Consider the following 16,448-nt stretch of genomic DNA (forward strand, 5'->3'; position numbering starts at 1 on the left):
CTCTCCTTTCCTGTGGCTAGGTTTTATTAAGAAAGAAAATAACAATAAGAGAATAAAGTCCCGCTTGCACCTTCTCCCGAGGACTAGCTGTTCCTACAGTTCCTCCCTCAAACCTGCTCAGCCCACACCTTAGATCCTCTCTCCCTAAGGCCACTCTCATACACCTGTGTGGGTTAATAGGCAACCTACCTGTCTGAATCAGCAGAAATCACTTAACATTCCCCAGCCAAATCTACACTAAATAACAGTACAGGGTGTTTCAGGTTAATTTTTCCAACCTGTTACAGTAAAATACAAAGACACATACAGTATATGTACATGGAACTATATTTTTAGAAAAGATTAGTAAACTGTAATAAAAGTATACTACTGATTTTCACTAATTTACAGTATCATAGAGTCCTTCAGAGTTATTTCATGAGTATATTTTTTTCCACAATGCATTTATATAAAGGTGTTCATCTGAAAGGGATTGCCTCATCCTACAGTTAAATGCAAATATTGATAGGGTATAGACTTTTGAAAGAAAGGCCAACATGCTTGAGTTATAATTTCAAGGATAAGGCAAAATAAATAAATAAAGTAGAATCTCAAAAATTATCGTCTTTTATTGATTAGAAGTAAATAAAATTGTTAAGAGTTATTTTCTCATATATGCAGTAACAGAGGCTTCCAGATATACATGATGAGGAACTACAGCACACTTGAGGCAGCATAAGTTATGGGATACAGAACGTGTATGTAATATTATTGTAAAGAAGTTATACTGGTGATTTAATTTTTGCCAGTTCATGCTACTTGATCTAGCTTCCCTCAGATAGATCGGTTGTTGACTTTATATGAAATCCATCAATTTCATGACTGTTCTTTATACGGGCATTGGTATTTCAGGGACTGAAACTGTGCCTAGTGCTTATGTGAGCCATATAAAGGAAAGAAGTGAAGGCTTCTTGTATCCTCTTGATTCTCTGCTGTGTACTTGTGTGATGCTGTATGGACTGAAATATGATCATGTATATCGCAGTTAGACAATTGCGACAAATCTTGTACAAAGTATGTCATTCAAGGTGTCAATGGAAAAGTTATGATTGGTTGAGTATGATTATCCTGCTTATATGCATCTATCATTTTTATATCTGAAGTTATATATATTGACTATGTACTGGTATCCTACATATGTGCTGTATTCTTGAGTAACACCTACCACGTAAAATCTACATTGCAGCCAGGCAGCTTTGTGTTGATGGCCAATCAAAGGCAATTAACTCTCACAATGGGGCATAGAAGAAACTCATTCCACCCAGATGTCTCTTCCTGCAAATGCCTTAGCCTACAAGTGGCCAGTGGCTTGCCCCTGTGAGTTAGCAAGCTCCATCTTGTGCCTGTAATTTTCCACAAACTAAATCTGAGAGCTGTGTTTGAGATAGTAAAATCCCATCCACATGGGATAGGTTATAAAAGGCCCTGGAAACATCTCCATTTTGTCTTCATTTCCTGATTCATTTTTCTGGTTTGGATTTCTGACAAGCTAACTCATGCTTTTATTAGGCATTACTGAAATGGGAATAGAATTACTAACTTCACATTGGAAAATTCTAATAGTGTCCAAAACCAATGAAGAATGCTAGATTTTTAGTACTTATTGGGCAGTCTTAAGAATCCCACACTATAACAGCATCTCTCAACATCTGTTAAACTGAAACTCCCTTTTAACACTATATTGAAGAGACACCTGCTCAATTAATCTTACAGAAGTGATATGGGTTTTCTAATTCCTTTAATCTACAGCATTGGCTTTCACCCCAGGCAAATATGCTGTTTAGCCTGCTCTCCTTTCCTTTCTAATTTAGGATTTTAAATAATGCCACAGTTGAAGAGATTTTTAAAGCCTTGACAGTCAATGAACTTAAACTAGTAACGGAAACAAAATACAACTGAAATTCAATCAGTTCATCCTCCCAGTAGTGCTAATAAAAGTTAAGAATCTTTACAATAAGAAAAAGGTTAATGCATTGGCTAACCCAGTTTCACAGCTGTTGAGAAGAGAGCAGTAATTTGGGAAGGCAGAGTCCGGAAGGGAAAGGTTTAAGATTCTAGGAATTAATTTATATTTTCCAGAGATAAAAATGTCATCTCCTCTGGGGGATGCACTTTAGACAGGTAGGTGTAGAAGAAATTGTGCATGGTAGTGGGGTGAGCAGAGGAAGACAGAGTGAAATTGAAAATGTTTAACTCGAATGGATATCACCAAAATAAAATCCCAAAAGAAATATTACACTTTCAGTGCTTTTGTCCCCTCCTCTCCCTCCAAAAAAATTGGGACAAAGAATAACTATTTAGCATTTCTGTGGGGGTTAAGTTACAGACTGTGGCTAAAATTAATTAGAGTTTAATCAAATTTTACATTACAAACTGTACTTTGTAAAGGAGAGAATGAATGGGTTTGCAATATATTTAGCCTGTAAATGAGAAAACAATGATCTTGCTATCTTAGTGCCTGTAGCCTCAATTGCCATTGATTTCCACGGGAGCTGGAGATGCTAAGCGCCTTGTTGGATTGGATCCTTTTGGGTCTGTATGTCTGAAATGGAGAAGCTTTGATAAAAACTAATTAATGCAGAATTGTTTCTGAGCTAAAGAAAAAAGCCTGAAGCAAATTGTAAAGTAATCTTAAAATATTTTCAGTGTTAATTGATAAAACATAAGTTTACACATGCCACTGATTTTTTTAATAATTGAATTAGTCTGGTCTCTAGCTAGACAATAGCCTTTGCCAAAAGAGTAGTTTGTAACATTCTATCTGAAAGTTGTTGCCTTTCAAGGCTGATAGTTGGTTCTAGTTAACTATGTACCCTGAGGGCTAAGTTTATTAATATGGCTAAAAAAAAGAGAGAGAAATCAGAATAATGTTAGGAATTTCCCATTAAGGGATCTCATCTCTAATGTTTAAAGCAAAAATAAGAATTATGTATTTGAGATATCCTTAGTGTAAGCATGTTGCAACTGGGATGATTTTTTTTTCTTTTTACAGCTTGTAAGGTAGTTGGCCACCAGCTCTCAAGAAGCGCTACAGTAATGCAAATAATCAATAATACTATGTGTTTTCATGGGATTTTAATTAAAAGGTTATTTCATTTTTTCATACTAAGTATTTGGGTATGCAGGCATGCAAATGTGCACTTGAATACTGGATAAGAATACATGGGTGTGGAGATGTAATAATTACTCACTGGTCCAAGAGTAGTACTGGAATCCAACTCCCTAAAGCCAATTAACAATTAGACTAGACAAAATGGAGTACTTCAGGCTCTAAGTGTAGGGATAAATCCTTCACCAGTAGGAAATGGACAGAATGGTTCACAAGTATCAGAGTTCATAGTCTGGCCCATAATTTGTTATGTATTTCATCTTGAAGGCTATCCCTGTAGGAGGAGCTCCCTGCTTAGAGATAGATTGTTCCAAATGCTTACACCTTGCCTTGGACCGGAAAGTCCTCCTTTGAGGAGGCAGGAATCCATCTAAGAATCGCTTCAGCAGAAATCAATTCAAATATCTTCATCAGCATGGGTAGAACCATAGTGCCATTGAAAGGAACGGTTAGTGCAACTATCGTGAAATCCAAGATGCTTAACAAACTTAACCATTCAATCTGCCCCTTCAGTCTCTGTCCTTTAGCCCCTATTTCCTTTTGAGCAGTGGCCAATTCTTGCATGCAGTTCAGTTCAAGCTCATAGTGACTCAGGTTCATAGTGACTCAGGCTGCTCCCCAGGCCTGTATCCAAGCCCGGAGCTGAGTTTCTGGGCCTATTGTGTCTGTGCAGCAGCAGCATGTGTCTCTTTCTGCAGACCATATTGTCTATTCTCCCGTGGCATTCCCATCATCCAATGGGAGAAACACTGGCACCAAGAATTTGTGGTGGGATTTTCTGCAAGCTCTACTGCCAACCAGGGTTTTGGGGGAGAGGGTAGTGGAGTTTTCAGCACCTCCTCTCTATGACCACCTAGCCAATCTGAGTTCTGGAGGCAGAACTGGTCTTCATAGCACTGCTGCTGAAATGAGCAGTGATGGTGGGGTTCTACATATCCAGTAAACTTATATATGGCATACATAACGATCACTCACCGACCACTGAAACACAGCAAGAATACTATGCTTTGTGGAAATGAAGAACATATCTCCACTGAAACCACTAAGGGAATTTCAAGTAGACAGACTGTAATTCATCAAATTGAAATTTGGCTAGGGTATCCAGATTAACTCCTCTACTATTAAGAAAAGTTCCATAGGATCTCCAGTCATAATAGAGGGTAAAGATCTTGATTTTTCTGTCTCACTGGAAAGATAACTTTTCTGTCATCACCTACCTTCTGAAGTCTTGCTGGGGCAGTGTCAGTACTGACTCAGAAGGAACAACGTCAGCTGTTGTACCACCAATAATCTTCCCATATAACCTGTTATTCTTGGTGGTTTCCTGTTTAAATACTAACAGATTAGACCCTGCTTAGATCATGATTTAGATGTCTGTAACAAAGCCTGAACTGGTAGGACTCCATCCAAACGTGGTGTTGTGTATAAAATGACTATGAAGATACTGAAATATGTACTTAGATATACAAAACAAACACAAGCAACAAAATTAGTAACATAGATATCTTATTAAATATGTGGGTTTTGTTATGACAGTATGGAAAATGCCAAGACTACATTATTACACTGGTACCTCCACGGTCTGTTTCTCATTGTGTTCAACCTTTTAGTAATTTACAACTAAATACACTTGTTTTATTAGGTATCTCAAGTAGGAAAAAGTTGATTACACATTTCAGAAATGAACTGAATGTGATTTATGAAATGCAGATACCTATAAAGCTACAAACATCTACAGTGCACACAATACCCTTCTGGAAAAGTACTATATAATGTAATTAAAAAAATTATATTCCCTCTTTAGAAATAATTGAATAGAGAATGATATCCTGAGTCACATCTCGGTGTAAATCAGCATAGCTCAATTAATTACAATGGAACTGTGTTGATTTACACCAGTTGAAGATTTGACTATGACTTTTCTATGGTTTCATTTCCATTAAATTTCAGAGAACTTTTCCACATAGGAGTGCTATGCACTGCCAAGCTGAGCTGCATTACTCAAGGAAGAACAGTAATAACAACTCAGAACTTCCTACTTTATGTGTGTGCGCGTGCATGTGTGCGACTTTCTGTGTAATATCACTAGCACATCAGCCAACCCTTGCTAGGTGACTCTGGATAATGAAACATCACTTTTCAGAAGCAACCACACTGCTTACAGTGATATAGTAGGATGGCAGAAGGTTCCTGGATTTCAGCATGTCCATGGGTAAGCTGCATATCAGGGAGAGATCTATGAGCAACCATATGAGTCTGATGTTTTAATATTGTTCTATCTCTGTAAAAATTGTCATGAATGAAAACAGAAATGCACTAGAAAACCTCATAACATGCCTGGGGGTTCTCTATTTGTCTTTGCTTTACTCTCTTTCTAGTGACAACAATCAGCTCAAAACTAAAACACAAAAGAGCTTAGCTTGACAAAAATAGTAAGGTAACATTTAGCAGACAATAATTGTTTCTCTTACAGAAACACATCAAAAAGTAGAAATAATAAAATATTATTGTAAACGTTGGATTGATAGACCCATGCTCACTTATAAAAGCATTTAGGTTAGGTATGTTTCCATTTATTATAGTTCATAGAATCAGAAGTTAGAAAAGGAAAAGGTACTCATTCACCTCTCTAATAATACAGGATTGTTTCCCTTCCATACCATTTTTTTTGTTAGTTTGTTTTTTTAGAAGTATAATTCATCAAATACCTAGCCACTGGTTTTCCATCACTTCCCTTTGGAGATTTCCACAGCTTCAGACACCTCACTATCATAATGTTTTCTTGACAATGTAGATTTTCTCTGCCTTAATTTCATCCCATTCCTTTTATGTATACCCAATATAACAGACTACTTAATTCCTCTCTATCCTTTGTGTTTAAATCCATCAAATATTTTCAGATTGTTTCATCTACCTTTTCCCACTCACTGTTGCTTAGCCAAGCTATACATATTTAGCTTTCTTAATCTTTCCTTAAAAGTCAATCCCTCTATCCCCCATGATAATTTTTGTTGTTTATCCCTGAACTGCATCCGGTTTCTCAATATATTTCCAGTATGTGTTGCCCAGGACTCAATGCAATGCTGTACTCCAGAGGTGGTTTCACTTGAGCAGTGCAGAGAAAACTATCATCTCCCTCCTCCTACATACTTTTGCTTATGCAGGTCAGAATTGCTTTGGCCTTTTAGGCAGTTACATTATATATTTTCAAGACAAAATACTTTCTAATGTGCTCTTCAGGATAACCCTTATATTTCTTTCAATATTCTTAACACATTGTGGCTTATTGTCCCTCTCTAGAGGCTAAATCATTTAAGCATCTACTGCCACTCTTGAAGAGTCCTTTAGCTGATATGGTAGAAGGATGTTCTTTTAGGTCCAGATGATTTGGGTTCAATCCTCACAATTGATCCAGTTGGTGGTGTTACACTTTCGTTACTCTAACCACATTGAGTCACTGAATGTCACATTACAGGGAGTCTTTGGACTTCCGACACAATTCGTTCCTCAGAATTGCATTGTAAGTCGAAATGTTGCAAGTCAAAACTGCTTTCCCTATAGAAATCAATGGTATGAAAGGGGGATTGATTCCTGAACCAAGACTTGATACAATAATTTCACCACAATAACCTAGATTTTTGTACTAAATGAATTATTGATGACTAATGTTGCTAAACTAAAACATCAATGTATTTACTGTACACTGTATTTTGAAAACAGCATTCAAATAAACATATAAACTTGCATATGCTGCTCAGAATGCCAGCACCATAGGCTCAGAAAGCCAGGGAGAATGGCACACACACTGAGACTCAGCCAATCACTGTTCAAACTTTCTGATTGGCTCCCGGCCCCAGGCTCAGCCAATCAAAAACAAGTGGCAACCCTACCCCGCAACAAGCTATCCTGCTACCTTGAAGCCAATCAGAAGTGACCCCTTCCAACTCCATACCAGTATAACGCAATCAGGAAGTGATTTCAAGTGAACCTAATGCAAATTGAGTGTCGTAAGGGCAAAACAAGGATCATAGGGGCGAAACGAGCAGTCAGTTGAAAAGCGTCGTAAATGGCATACGGCTTAAGTCGGGTGTCATAAGTCCGAGGACTCCCTGTACTACTATTTAGCTTTTCCAAATGAATCTCCTTTTATGTCACACCTATGTTTCTAAGCTTTCTAGGTCCCTTTGCATTAATGTACTTCTCTGTTCCAGTTGATGCTCGTAGTTCCTCCCAGCTTGGTATCATTTCTACACTGGCCGTTCTTTGACTGTTGATTCCCATTTTTAGTCATTTAAATGACTGATTGCTTTCCTTAAAAGAAAGCACAGTGGGCACACTATAGAAATTTCTTCTGCTTTGAATGATGCTACCACTTTCAGTGATGTTCTCTTAATTTAAATTGAGGAATACTGAGAGCACTGGTAATATCTCTCAAATGGCAAGAAACTTTCTATGTGCAAACACTGTGCACTTTATTTAAACTAAGCTAGTTGTACAGCCATTACAAGACAGCAATAATTAGTGTGAAGTGTGTACATGTTCTGTGGTAGGACTGACTAAGTATTGCCACATTTCTCAGAAACCTGGAGCCCCACACAGGTGCAGGGCTCGATCCAGATGAAGTAGCTTGCAGGAGCAAGGTCTGAGTAATGTTTTTTAAACTAGTCATTTAAAAATGTAAATAATGTAATATTTAGTAAAAGAATAACCATAATGTGCTTTTGTTAGTAGTACTTCTGGGGAAAAAGTCTCTTCAGAGATACAGTGTTCTTCAGGGGCAGCAGAACCAGCGTGCAATGGAAATATTGTGGGGGCTGATCTACATTTCCACCCTTGCTCGACTCCTCTTCCATTCTGACTCCGCCCCAGGCCACCCAGATCCAGTTACTACCGCCCCATTGGCTGACTGTTTGGGAACTGAGAGCCCATCAGATTCTAGCCAGTCCTCCTCCCACAGTAGTGGGAAGGGCACGCCTCTGTCACGTGCAGGGGGAGGGAATGGGGCCAAGAGCAGAACCTGGAGAGGTTGGAGTTGCTGCCGCAGCACCTGGGGTCCAACTGGGGAGAAGTTATGAATCAGGGTTATTGCTTCCCTTTTCCCCCCTCTGTCCCTCTATTCAAGGGTGCTTCTGCCACCTCTGACATTCTGACAATATCATCTCAAACAGAAGTTAATTTCAGTAATAAACTGAAAGCTAGTTGTTAACATGGTGGACATCACAGACTCATAGAAATATAGGGCTGGAAGTGACCTCAAGAAGTCATTAGACTTCATCCTCTGTTATGAGGCAGAACAAAGTATACCTAGATCATCTCTGACAGATGTTTGTCTAATCTGTTTTTTAAAAACTCCAATGACAGGGAAATAATAATGAAGAACCCAAAGGGGAATTCTTGGGGAAAATATAATTGTTCCCTGAATAAGGATTACACACACAGGTCATGGCTTTCAGGAGTGGGTCTTTGGTACTTCAATCCATCTCGGATCATGATTCATCCTCGTCAGTGACAGCTTCATTCTCAGAAGTGAGAATTTTCCATCAAGATTTTAAGTTTTTGGATGACTCTATCTATAAAAAGGGAAATAAAAACAACCCAGGAAACTACAGACCAGTTAGTTTAACTTCTGTGCCAGGGAAGATAATGGAGCAAGTAATTAAGGAAATCATCTGAAAACACTTGGAAGGTGGTAAGGTGATAGGGAATAGCCAGCATGGATTTGTAAAGAACAAATCATGTCAAACCAATAGGATAGCTTTCTTTGATAGGATAACAAGTCTTGTGGATAAGGGAGAAGTGGTGGATATGGTATACCTAGACTTTAGTAAGGCATTTGATATGGTCTCAAATGATATTCTTATTAATAAACTAGGCAAATACAAATTAGATGAAGCTATTATAAGGTGGGTACATAACTGGATGGATAACTGTACTCAGAGAGTAGTTATTAATGGTTCCCATACCTGCTGGAAAGGTATAAAAAGTGGGGTTCCGCAGGGGTCTGTTTTTGGAATGGCTCTGTTCAATATCGTCATCAACGACTTAGATATTGGCATAGAAAGTACGCTTATGAAGTTTGCAGATGATACCAAACTGGGAGGGATTGCAACTGCTTTGGAGGATAGGGTCATAATTCAAAATGATCTGGACAAATTGGAGAAATGGTCCAAGGTAAACAGGATGAAGTTTAATAAAGACAAATGCAAAGTGCTCCACTTAGGAAGGAACAATCAGTTTCACACATACAGAATGGGAAGAGACTGTCTAGGAAGGAGTACGGCAGAAAGGGAACTAGGGGTTATAGTGGACCACAAGCTAAATATGAGTCAACAGTGTGATGCTGTTGCAAAAAAAGCAAACATGATTCAGGGATGCATTAACAGGTGTGTTGTGAGCAAGACACGAGAAGTCATTCTTCCGCTCTACTCTGCGCCGGTTAGGCCTCAACTGGAGTATTGTGTCCAGTTCTGGGCACCGCATTTCAAGAAAGTTGTGGAGAAATTGGAGAGGGTCCAGAGAAGAACAACAAGAATGATTAAAGGTCTAGAGAACATGACCTATGAAGGAAGGCTGAAAGAATTGGGTTTGTTTATTTTGGAAAAGAGAAGACTGAGAGGGGACATGATAGCAGTTTTCAGGTATCTAAAAGATTGTCATAAGGAGGAGGGAGAAAACTTGTTCATCTTAGCCTCTAAGGATAGAACAAGAAGCAATGGGCTTAAATTGCAGCAAGGGAGGTTTAGGTTGGACATTAGGAAAAAGTTCCTAATTGTCAGGGTGGTTAAACACTGGAATAAACTGCCTACGGAGGTTGTGGAATCTCCATCTCTGGAGATATTTAAGAGTAGGTTAGATAAATGTCTATCAGGGATGGTCTAGACAGTATTTGGTCCTGCCATGAGGGCAGGGGACTGGACTCGATGACCTCTCGAGGTCCCTTCCAGTACTAGAATCTATGGATGTTTAGCATTACTCAAGATGGTGCTTTTCATTACTTTATTTTCCTCTGCCTCCCAGCAACCACTGAGGGGACTCAGAACTGCAGCCTGTGCCTTTTATAAATGCTTGTTCCTCAGAATGAGGTGGATTCTGACCCTGGAGATCAGTGCTTTAATAGCACTTTATAAAGGTTCCTGGACTCTTTTACATTAGGCAAGTAATCCTGATGTGTTAATTTTTGTCGGTGGTACATATAAGGAACTGCAGTGTATGTAGCTCCTGCTGAAATCAACAGGAACTTTTCATTCATCAGATGTGCAGGACTGGATGTAATTAGGGTTTTTAAAGTCAGTTAAAATGACTATTTTCTGGTCTGTTAAATGCTAATTACATCATTATTCTATTTAATCAATTTACGTAGTTGCAGCAATACACGTTATAACCATTTTTAACTTTATAAGAATACGGCAGGGCTGGTGGTTAGAGCCCTAACCTAGGACTTGGGAGACCTGGATTTAAGTCTCTGCTTCACCTCAGTCTGCTTGTTGGACTGTGAGCAACACATATAGGGCTAGATTCACAAAGGAATTTAGCATGGTGACACTGAGAGTTGCCTCTCCTAATTTTAGGTAGATAGACAATCACTGGAGTTATTCAGAAAGCCTTAGTTTGGCATCAGGCTCCCTATACCAGAGGTGGGGAACCTTTTTTCTATCAGGGGCCATTGACCCACAGAAAAAATCAACCGCGGGCCACACACAGCCCCACGGGGAGAGGAGGAGTACAGCGGAGGCTTGGGGCTTCCCCCCCACAGCAGGGCAAGCCGGTGCTCATGGCTCCATCCCCATTTTGGGGTGCGGAGGCTCAGGTCTTCCCCTAGGCTCTGGGGTGGGACCAGAAATGAGGTGTTCATGGTGCAGGAGGGGGCTCTGGGCTCGGGCAGAGGGTTGGGGAGCGGGAGGGAGTGAGGGCTCCGTCTGGGGCTGCCAGCTCTGGGGTGGGGCTGGGGATGAGGGGTTTGGGGTGCAGGATCAGGATCAGGGCTGGGTTGGAGTGCATAAGGAGGTTCGGGGTGCAGGCTCTGAGGGATTTTGGGTGAGGGAGGGGGTTCTGACCTGGGGCAGGAGGTTTGGGCTCTGGCCGGGTGGCACTTACCTCAGGCAGCTCCTGGTCGGCGGCGCAGCGGGACTAAGATAGGCTCCCTGCCTGCCCTGCATCCGAACTGCTCCTGGAAATGGCCGGCATGTCCAGCCCCTAGGCAGCGGCATGGCCAGGCAGCTCTGTGGGGTGCATGCTGCATGTGCCGCCCCCAGACCTCCCATTGGCGGCAGTTCCCAGCCAATGGAAGCTGCGTAGCCGGCGCTGGAGGCAGGAGTAGTGCATGCAGCTTCCCTGATTACCCCTGTTCCTAGGGGCCACAGGGATATGCCAGTCACAGCCAGGAGCTGCGCAGAGCTGACCGGACTTTTAATAGCCTGGCAACCCACAGCGGGGCGAGCTGGTGCTCACGTCTCCAGCCTGGAGGGGGCACTGAGGCTCGGGGCTTCCGGACTGCGGTGCGGAGACTTCCTGCTGGCCGGATGAAATTAAGCAGTGGGCCGGATCCAGCCCGTGGGCTGTAGGTTCCCCGCCCCTGCTCTATACAATGAATGGGGAGAGAGAGATGACTCAGAATGCGATTTTCAAAAGCCAGCATACAATGCAGCGTCTCACCTAAGGCAGCCAATGGGAGATGCCAAGCAGAAGCGTGTGTGCAAAGCTCCATCCCTTTCTCAGAGAGGCAAGCTTGGCTGCAGGGAAGTCCCTCCCTCAGGATTCTTAGCTGCAAACTCTGTCTTGGCATTAGGCAGCTACTCCATTTTTGCAAGAAGCCAGGGCAGGGGGAGAAGGCTCTCCACCTCACTCATAACATTTAGCCCAGTGGTTAGGGTACTCATCTGGGATGTGGAAAACTACTGGTTCAAGTCCTGCCTCGACCAGGAAGGGGAGAAGGGATTTGCTACCTCTCAAATGAATGCTGTAATCTCATGTGGGGCTCTTTCAATCTCCCCTATTGAAGCTGAAAGATGATGGATAAATAATGAGAGAGTCATTAGCCTAGAGAGAGAAAGAGGAAACATGAGACTGACTCTGTAGTCTTGTGGTCCCACCCTAGGATGTGGGAAACCCAGCATCCATTCCCCTGCTCCAATTTTTCTTTCTTTCTTATCCACAGTGGAGAGCTATCAATAAGAAAGATGGAGAGCTATCCGTCTCCCAATATCCCATATCAAAGGATCTTCTTTTTGTAATTGTTTAAGGTCCTTCCCTTTCCACCCTCTTTCCCATGTTTACTCCTTCTGTTTTTCTTCTGAGAAATGCTGGTGAGGGTGTGAGAGATTAAGAGAAGTAGTGCAAGACTAACTAAGGTCTTCATGCTTCCAGGAAAGGACGCAAAAAGACACATAAGGAAAAAGGGCACAGTGCAGCAACACATACACCAAGTAATAATAATGGTTCTTCTGCTGCCTTGCTTTGTATCTGGTGTAGCTGTAATGTTTGCTTTATGGAATTGTATTTTGTGGGAATGAAGAAGAGGGATTTTAACAATAGATATATGTTCTGACAGTATTTGCTTTAGCTGTTTGCCTAGTTTATCTTGTGCTGCTAACTATTGCACTTACTTGTCAGTTATTTTGTCTCTTTGATTGTTCCTGTGGTGTTGAACTTGGCATTTTTTTTCATCTGCTTATATTAGTTTGTGATCAATTCCACCCCTCACCCCCCCGCTTTGCCTGGATCATCTGTAATGATCTCATTGGACTCTTGGCCTCCTTTAGGAGCTACTATCACCTAGGCTTTGGCTTCTTTTCCCTTTATACATGTGTTTAGAAGTTTCCTATTATATTCCTTTATTCTTCATTCATCTCATCCTTAAGGCTATTTAACTCATGTCTGAATTCAAAGTTCTTCAAAACATTTCAGATTTTCTTTGTTATGGGATAAAAATGTATTCCCTGCTGTGTTTCCTCTAAGAGTTTTTGACCTTTGAAGCTACCCTTCAGCATAAAATTATCAGGTATCTGGGGTTTGGGATGCAGAAGTTTTACTATATACATATTGATGACATCTAGATTGTCTGCTACTCTATGTCCACTGAATCATTTGCTTCTTTCTATGAATGTTAATAATCCCATTTAGTTCTTTCTTCAAAGTTAATGGCCCAGATATTTTGCTGCATCCACTTTATGTTGGGGACAGCAGAGAGGGGGAGCATCAGGGAGCTGGTTATGGCTCCCTGATTGTCAGTTCCAATGGACTATTCGTTACTCTAACTTACACTAACTGGCTAGCATCCTCAAAGGGCCATAGGTCAGCTACAGACACACCCACCTCTCCCCATGTCTAGCTCAACCCTTTGCAATAGGGGATGTGAGCAGAGAGGCAGGCTATGTCAGCTCTGCACCTGCTCAGGATTCCCTTATGGGGGTTTCCCCATGTAGGGGTTTAAGGTCAATGTCCACCCCCTTTGCACCACATGAATGCTCCAAAGGGAGTGGAATGAGACAGAGAATCTGTCCCAGAGTGTTTGGCACAATGCAGTTGAGAGAAAACATATTTGATTGTAAAACACTGTACTAGATTTTCAAGCTCTTTTCCTAAACTGCATGCACAAAAAGTATGTCTATCGACACAGGTAATTGTCAATATAAAACTCACATTTATGAAAGAAAGATAGAATGAAACTGAATAAATTCACATGATAGGATATATCCAATGGCAAGTACAATTCTGTGGGTGCAATTCAGTATTTTAATTTTCTAAAAACATTCCTCCATCCTATCTCTCTACCCACCTGTGTCTGAAAAATCCTAGAGTTTGCTGTTGAATTACATATTCTAGACTTCCCTGCCTCTAACTCCTTCATGACTCCCAGTAGAATCACATAATTCAATGTCGCTCTCCCCCCGCTTGCAAAATTTGTTCCAAATGTGTTTCAGTATAAATACAAGATTAATCATTTCATTAAGGGTATCCAAGTGGGTGCTCCATGACACTTTGATAGACAACCACTACCAACTTCCATTAAGTCAGGCTAATTTATGTAATTTATGTAATTCTGAGGCACCAAAAAAGGAACACCTGGTCTTTAGCTGTGGAATAAGTAACACGACTGTCCAACTCATCAACGCATGCAGATGAAGAATAGTTTTCTCCTCAAAGCCCAGAGCTAGGAGCCATAAGATTTGGATTTTATTCCTTACTTTGCCACACATTTCCTGGATGACATGGGGCAAGTCAACTAATGCCTCTGTGCTTCAGTTTCTCTTTCTGTAAAGTGGGATGGAAAGCACTACGACTGCAAAGTAGGATTAGGATATCAAATGCAAGATAGAACAGAAAATGTTGCTATTGTAGCCACTTTTTTTGAGAGCCAGATACATAGAAATCCTGCTCTGCATCTCAGTCAAACAGAGACAGTCTTTTCATGTGCCATCTTGTGTGTTCGTCTTAAGGACCACATTTCTAGAACAGTGTTCATTCTCTACATTAAGAACATAACACAATAACATAAGACTGGCCATACTGGGTCAGACCAATGGCCCATCTAGCCCAGTATCCTGTCTTCTGACAATGCTGAATGACAAGTGCTTCAGAGGAAATGAACAGAACAGGTAATCCTCAAGTGATCCATCCCCGGTTGCCCATTCCCAGCTTCTAGCAAACAGAGGCTATGGACACTTGAAGCATGGTGTGGCATCCCTGCCCATCCTGGCTAATAGCCATTGGTATACCTATCCTCCATGAACTTATCTAGGTTTTTTTTTTTTGAACTCTGATATAGTCTTGGCCTTCACAACATCCCCGGCAAAGAGTTCCACAGGTTGACTGTGTGTTGTGTGAAGAAATACTTCCTTTTGTTTGTTTTAAACTTGTTGCCTATTAATTTCATTAGGTAACCCCTAGTTCTTGTGTTATATGAAGAAGTAAATAACATTTCCTTATTCACTTTCTGCACACTAGTCAAGATTTTATAGACCTCTATCATATCCCGCCTTAGTTGTCTCTTTTCCAAGCTGAAAAGTCCCAATCTTTCTAATCTCTCCTCATACAGAAGCTGTTCCATACCACTTATCATTTTTGTTGCCCTTCTCTGTACCTTTTCCAATTCCAATATATCTTTTTTGAGATGGGATATCCAGATCTGCACATAGTATTCAAGATATGGACGTACCATGGATTTATAGAGAGGCATTATGATATTTTTTTGTCTTATTATCTTTCCTTTTCCTAATGTTTCCTAACATTCTGTTAGCTTTTTTGACTGCTGCTGCAAATTGAGTGGATATTTTCAGAGAACTATTGACAATGACTCCAAAATCTCTTTCTTGAGTGGTAACAGACAATTTAGACCCCATCATTTTGTATGTATAGTTGCGATTATGTTTTCCAATATGCTCAGTCATCCAATTTTGAGAAATCCCTTTGTAATTCTTTACAGTCTATTTTGGACTTAACTATCTTGAGTAATTTTGTATCATCTGCAAATTTTGCCACCTCACTATTTACACCTTTTTTTTCCAGATCATTTATTAATATGTTGAACAGCATTGGTCCCAGTACAGACCCCTGGGGGACACCTATTTACCTCTCGCCATTCTGAAAACTGACTATTCATTCCTAACTTTTGTTTCCTATCTTTTAACCAGTTACTGATCCGCGAGAAGATCTTCCCTCTTATCCCATGATTGCTTACATTGCTTAAGAGTCTTTGGTGAGGGACCTTGTCAAAGGCTTTCTGAAAGTGTAAGTATACCCTTGTCCACATGTTTGTGGACCCCCTCAAAGAATTCTAATAGATTGGTGAGGCATGATTTTCTTTACAAAAGCCATGTTGACTCTTCATACCATAGTTAGTAGTTCTGCAATTTCACATTTTAGTTCTTCCAAAACTCGGGTAAATACTATCTGGTCCTTGTGACTTAATTTATCAGTTTGTTCCAAAACCTCCTCTACTGACACCTCAATCTGGGACAGTTCCTCAGATTTGTCAACTAAAAAGAATAACTCAGGTGTGGGAATATACGTCACATACTCTACAGTGAAGACTGATGCAAAGATAAAGAATTTATTTAGTTTCTCTGCAATGGCCTTATTTTCCTTGAGTGCTCCTTTAGCATCTCAATCATCCAGTGGGCCCACTGATTATTTAGCAGGCTTCCTGCTTCTGATGTGTTTGTTTACTTTTTTTTTTTGCTGTTACTTTTTGAGTCTTTGGCTAGTTGCTCTTCAAGTTCTTTTTTGGACTGCCTAATTATATTTTTATATTTGACTTGACAGAGTTTAACCTCCTTTCTATTTTTCTCAGTAGGATTTAACT

At 40.5% G+C, this 16,448-nt stretch overlaps 1 long non-coding RNA gene across 1 annotated transcript in view; it reads left to right on the forward strand.

Annotated features, from left to right (window-relative positions):
- LOC135982624 (uncharacterized) overlaps positions 1–16,448 on the forward strand; it is an 87,850-nt gene that overhangs the window by 31,335 nt on the left and 40,067 nt on the right. Inside the window, exon 4 of the long non-coding RNA XR_010600075.1 lies at positions 15,778–15,874. This is a non-coding gene — a long non-coding RNA (uncharacterized LOC135982624). The remainder of the gene's footprint in view (positions 1–15,777; positions 15,875–16,448) is intronic.

This window comes from Chrysemys picta, chromosome 3 (genome assembly GCF_011386835.1).
Source record: "Chrysemys picta bellii isolate R12L10 chromosome 3, ASM1138683v2, whole genome shotgun sequence".
Classification (NCBI taxonomy): domain Eukaryota; kingdom Metazoa; phylum Chordata; order Testudines; family Emydidae; genus Chrysemys; species Chrysemys picta.